The sequence below is a fragment of the Triturus cristatus genome, chromosome 1_2 (genome assembly GCF_964204655.1).
Source record: "Triturus cristatus chromosome 1_2, aTriCri1.1, whole genome shotgun sequence".
Lineage (NCBI taxonomy): Eukaryota > Metazoa > Chordata > Amphibia > Caudata > Salamandridae > Triturus > Triturus cristatus.
The window spans coordinates 13,082,779-13,089,015 of NC_140580.1; positions in this window are offsets into that span (position 1 = coordinate 13,082,779).

The following is a 6,237-nucleotide window of genomic DNA, read 5'->3' on the forward strand; positions in this document are numbered from 1 at the left end:
AATCTGTGTGGTTCCTTCCTGATTCAATGGTCCAAGTTATTATTAACACTATACATAGTCCAGCGCATCTAGGAGAAAAAGCTATGCTAGACAGCATCCAACACATTTGGTTCAATAAACATTTACGAGCAGCAGCCAAGCAAAAAGTTCGTACCTGTATTATCTGTTGTCAGTTCAACCCAGGAAAAAGCGTTCCCGTAGAACAGGGTGGATTTCAGCCTCCTGATCACCCTTTTGAAGTGCTCCAGATGGATTATATCCAGATGGAACGATGTCGAGGATTCAAATATGTTCTCGTAGTTGTCTGTGCTCTTTCCCGTTGGACAGAGGCATACCCGGTTTCAGATTACACTGCCCCGACTACTGCCAAACAGTTAGTTCGAGAATTCTTCCCACGATACGGTTTACCACGTGTTGTCTACTCAGATAACGGCCAGCCATTCTCATCCGAACTAATGAAACACGTTTCACTTTTGTTAGGCTATCAGTGGAAATTCCACTGTGTCCGACACCCCGAGGCAGCAGGTCTCGTAGAAAGACATAATCAGATCCTGAAAATCAGACTGTCCAAAATATGCAGAGAGAAAGGTGTCGACTGGGTAGTAGCGTTACCAGTTGCACTCTTTTACATGAGAATGGTAGCACACTCTCGAACAGGGCTATCCCCGTATGAGGTGATCTTTGGCAGACCACCAAATATGTGGGGGACGCCTATACCACGAAAAATAACTGATATTGACTGTAATATGCTGACAGATTATTTGGCTTCCTTGATGTCTGCACTACAATCTTGTCGTTCACAGGTAGCTGCAGCCTTTCCCGACAACACTGAGGTGAAACCCCATGATATAATTCCGGGGGACCTGGTCCTCGTGAGGAACTTTGATCGAAAGACTCAGCTGGATCCTAGGTGGAAGTCACCGCAACTGGTCTTGCTCACCACAAGGACAGCCGTGAAGATCGAAGGCAGAAAAGGCTGGATACATTCAAGTCATATCAAGAAATTTCATGGACTACCATCGGATGTAAATACCACACCTCGTGTGTCTTCACCCATTGACTCAAAACTTCCTTTTGTTGAATCAAGTAGTCACAAACAATATAAACTAAAACTCAGATCTAACCAGTCGGGAAATTTGATTGTTTAAGTCCTCTCCAAGGTGAAGCGGTTGAATTTGTCTCTGACATGTATCCCTTAGATCTGAATAGAGAAAACACCCGAAAAATGTTGAAACGACATGCATACTGTAAATCACTGCGTAGTCATTGCACAGTGACGTTATTAATTTTGTTTTTCTTAAGTCTTTTAATAATTACTGCAAGTATATTGTTGCACATATATTATCCTATTTCTAGACATGTTTATAATGTTACTGCTGAACATTCTTTTAGTGAATTACCTCCGCATGAGTTGTCTTATAGATTTGCGCTGCGCAATAACACGTTTATTAGTATGTTACATCATTCCCATCAGGTTAGCAATGCTACAAATTGTTGGATATGTGGCCGACTCCCTCCCTATCAGAATTATAAAGGAATTCTACCTCTCTTTCCATACCCATTCACACACAATGGCTCCTGTGGAGCATGGTTTAGTTTAATTAATCCCCTAGATTCAAATTCTGCAGTTTATCAAGACAACTGGGTATGGGGAAATTTAAACTTAGTTTTACTTAAAGTCTGCTACCCTAACAAGGAGGGACTTCCCAAGAGAACAGGAACTGATCTAGAAAATGAAGTATATGGATTAGGTAATTTTACGCTTAATCTTATGATCCTAAATGTCGAATCCGAAGCTACTCCAATTTTGCCCGCCATGTCAGTATTTCCAGTAAAAGGTGAATTATGTGTAAGAAAGAATGGTTCCATACATATGGGCCATAGTAGATGCACCACTGTAATAGAATTCAGTGATCAAGGCAAGTCGACATTTAGAGCTTCCCGCCATTCCTATTTTATATGTGGTCAGACGGCATATGTACGTTTGCCTCTAGATTGGGATGGTACCTGCTACATTGGATTCCTTTTGCCACCTGTTTTCCTAGCTCCTCCCGATTATCACAGAAATACTCATTTAGTACACAATAGAGAAAGGAGAGATCTCCCAATTGTCGATTACACTGAAACAGCATGGGAAAAATACACAGATTTCAATAAAGGTCTCTTTCCCTATATAGGTACCGTTACTAATAGTAAGCTGATACGTAGATTAACTAGAACCCTTGAAGCAGTAGTGAACGAAACTATTTCCGCCTTAGGCAATTTAACAGAAGAACAGTCTGCTATGCGGATTGTTGTGCTTCAAAATCGTCTTGTCCTTGACGTCATCCTGGCCGATAGGGGCGGAGCTTGTAGGGTCATCGGATCAAGTTGTTGCATTTTCATACCAGAAAATTTGCCATCTGTATATAAAGCCATAACTCGCCTTCATAAGATTGTAAGCCAGATACACCAGAATCCAGGCACCTGGACTTGGTCCGGTTAGTTTTGGAGTGTATTATCTACCTTTGGATGGAAGGTCCTATCCTTCCTAGGTATTGGCTTTCTCATACTATTCAGTTGCTGTCTATGCCTACAATGTGGACCAACGATTTGTGGTCTGTGTGCCACATCGTGTATTCCATCACCAAGATTTCATTCGTCCCAGAAGAAAAAAGAAGAACAAATGATGCTATATGAACAGATCAATGGATTGATGAAGATTGATATCTCTTGACGGGCAAGTAGGGGACAAGGAGGGAATGTGGAAATATGGATTTTTCTGATCAGTTATGTCCCCTATCTTGGACCCCAACGGTTTCATGTATGAATCACAAGTACATGTATGTTCCCTCCAGTTCCAGTTATGAAGACGCAAACACATGTGCGTCCACCGTCAACATGTCCTCCTTCAGATCAGCCATGAATGGGCCGGATATTCCATTCCTAAGTACGAAAGGCCACCGACTTTATATGGTTCACTTATGCCATTTTACAGTCCAGGCAAGTAGGCCCTGATTCTGTCATCAAGCTTTTCTTTCTTTCTGCCTCTGAAGCTCCAGTCTGAGCCTGCATCTGTGACCATGAACTTTGTCTCATTCCCTGCGCGGCTCACGAAGCCTGACATCAGCCTGTTGCCTGCCAAAAACTGTATTTCACCTTCGAAATTATCTGCTCCGCTCCCTGCCCAATGCATTCCTGTCTAGTAGTTTAAGTAAACATTCTTCCAGCTACCGAGCAAAGGCCCGGCTTCTCTGTCTTTATGCAAGTAATTCATAGCCTTATTATTATGGAAGACTTCTGCCCTCGCATCTAGTGTAGACACTTAGACGCTTGTACACGCACTAACAGTCAGTATAGTCAGTATAGAATAAGATTCTACTCTAAGAGACCTCTCTTTTGGATAACATAGTTCTTTAAACATAGGATGTTAGATATGATTTGGGATTAGGTTGACTTGACCCTCCAGACTTCTGTCGCCACATGTAGAGCTAAATGTCAAGTCCCCTTCACCCCCTAGTTGCACGTCAATCACACGTCATGCTGCTGTGCGCGCATTTCTGCCAAGTATTTCTGCTGACATTGCGAAATTCTTTCATGGAACCACCCTATTATGACATCACACCTGATGACGTTCTTTAGCCACACCCAGTTCCACCTACTTTTGCTACGTATGTATGTCTTATCTACACTATCAATTGTTACGCCTCTCGCATTTGCTTCACTGTAATGCCTATTGTATAAAAGTGATTAATTATCAATAATGTATGTACTTCACTTCCTGAACCTTCGTGGTGATGGAACTTGGAGCAACCGATTCGAATCGTCCATTGGAATAAAGCCCATTCCGAACCTCTAATACCACGGATTCTGCCTCTTATTTATTGAGCTATTTTTATTATGTTTCTGTATCAAATTAAGTCCCGGTAATTAAATTATTTACCACAGGTGGATGGGGATTTAAAGGAGGAATTGATCCAGTTTTTCCTGGATTATATTTTATCTGTGGGAACAAAGCATATTATCGATTACCGGTTCACTGGTTTGGCACATGTTATGTGGGCCTGGTTTTCCCAAAGATATTCCATGTGGGAAGAGGAAGAGATGGTGTACGTGAGTTAGGTAGACAACTAACACGTAGAAAGAGAGAATCTTGGTCAGAAATTGTGGGAGACATTTTTGGAGCATTGATACCAGCAGTGGGAATATCTCTGAATGCACATAAAATTAGAAAATTATGAACAGTAGTGGATCGCTTGTCAACAAGCACCGCTGGAGGATTTTTATTGGTAAACACAGAAATGGTTGCCATGCGCGCCATGATAATGAAAATCGACTTGCCCTTGATATAATTTTGGCAAAAGAGGGTGGAGTCTGTCGAATGCTGAAATTTCAACATTGTTGTACTTTCATTCCTGACGAAAGTCAAGAATTAAAGTCATACATTAAAAATATAACTGATTTGCATGAGGAAATTGCACCACTGGAGGTTGAAGGTGTTTGGGAAAAGATTGGAAAGAAATTATCTTCTATTAAAGAGTTCTTATTAAAATTAGGTAGTACATTTCTAGGTAAAATCTTATTTCCACTAACCTGTGTAATTTTTCTAGTATTCGTTTTAAGATTAGGAGGTTTCTGTTGAAAAAGAAGGAAAATACAGAAAAACTTAAAAAGAGAAACTTTGAAAAAGAAAGAGAATAAAAGACGAGAAAGGGAATTTGAAGAAGTAGAATTAGAAGAAATGAAAGATAGTATGTATAGAAAAGCGAGAGAAGAAGAAATTGGGGAAACAGAAATGTGAACTAAAATTCTATGAATTCATTCTCTTTTCACAATAAATTCACAAAATGTTAGCTATTGTGGTGATAAAATCACCAAAGGGGGGATTGATGGAGCAGGTAGTGCAACATTTTGTATACCTCCTCTATTTTTGCATGAAAATACTAATTATATAATCTAATAATAATATTAAACAAGTATTGCATGTATACTAATCAACATTATTAATACTAAAATACACGTGGGATTTGCTAATTGCATGGCTAAATAACTCTTATAACTAAAATCTGTACGCATATTAACAATAGTATATGTGGTAATAGAATACTACATGATATATGTTGCTTTATGATATTGCACCCTTGAGGAGGATCGAAAAAGGTGAATATAATTGCTTTAAATGTCGCTATATGCTAGATAAATACAAGCACATAGAGGGATTAGCAAGGGGTTAACATTAGGATCACCATTTCCATGAATTAATTATTCTTTTGTGTTTGTTTCGCTTAAGTTGGCATTTGGGCCTAAATCCAATATGGCCGCTGTAACCACACGCAGAAGTGGCCACTGTCTCATGAGGCGCAAAGTGACCTGCGCATGTGCAAGAAATCTCCTAAACCTCGTAGCGACCTTTGCACAAACTGTCCCCGGTCAAGGAGACGAAACGACACACTCGCCAAGACACGGGAACAATCAACCTTACAGTAAACCGGAACAAGCCGATACTTCGCTAACCAATGACCTCACGGTCTCAACAAGCCAATCACAACTGTTCTAAAGTTTAATATTGTATCTTCTATGACTTGTTTTATTATAAAAAAAGGATGGTAGAATAGGGAGGGCGCGGATGATGATCTCTCTTTCTTTTCATTTATCATTTTCCACGTTCGTTGTGATGCCTTTTCTGAAGATCCAGATGCTGCCCGACCGCTTGATGACTGCAAACCTTTTCTAAAAATCCACGGGCTATGATATATGCTTGCACGATTTCTGGTCCTTTGATAAATTGGGACTGTAGCAGAGGACTTTGAGCTTTGGCCTGCTTTTCGAACAATTTACAACAAAGTTTGGTTATGCAGAGCCAATGAATTAGAGGACTTCAAATAGCCAGATTAGGTAAATATGATGTTCTGTGATTTATTTGAATTGATCTAAAACTCTAAACTTTGGCGAGACAAAAGCAAATATAAATCATTTTGAAAATTTAGATAAACAGATATTGATTACCAAGAAATATGAGTTTGTAGTTTATTAAGGGAAATAAGGATTCTGAGTCTTAACCCCTTCCCCGCTCATGACGGAACCACTCCGTCATGAGCCACGGGTGCCGTGTGCTCATGACGGAGTGGTTTCGTCATGCTGCGGCCGTTGGCCGCCGCTTCGCCCACACGGCGCTAATTCCCCGCCTGTGCGGGTGATTAGCGCAGTGGGCGGAGTAGTGACAGAACCACTCCGTCATGAGCACAGCTCAACCGTGAC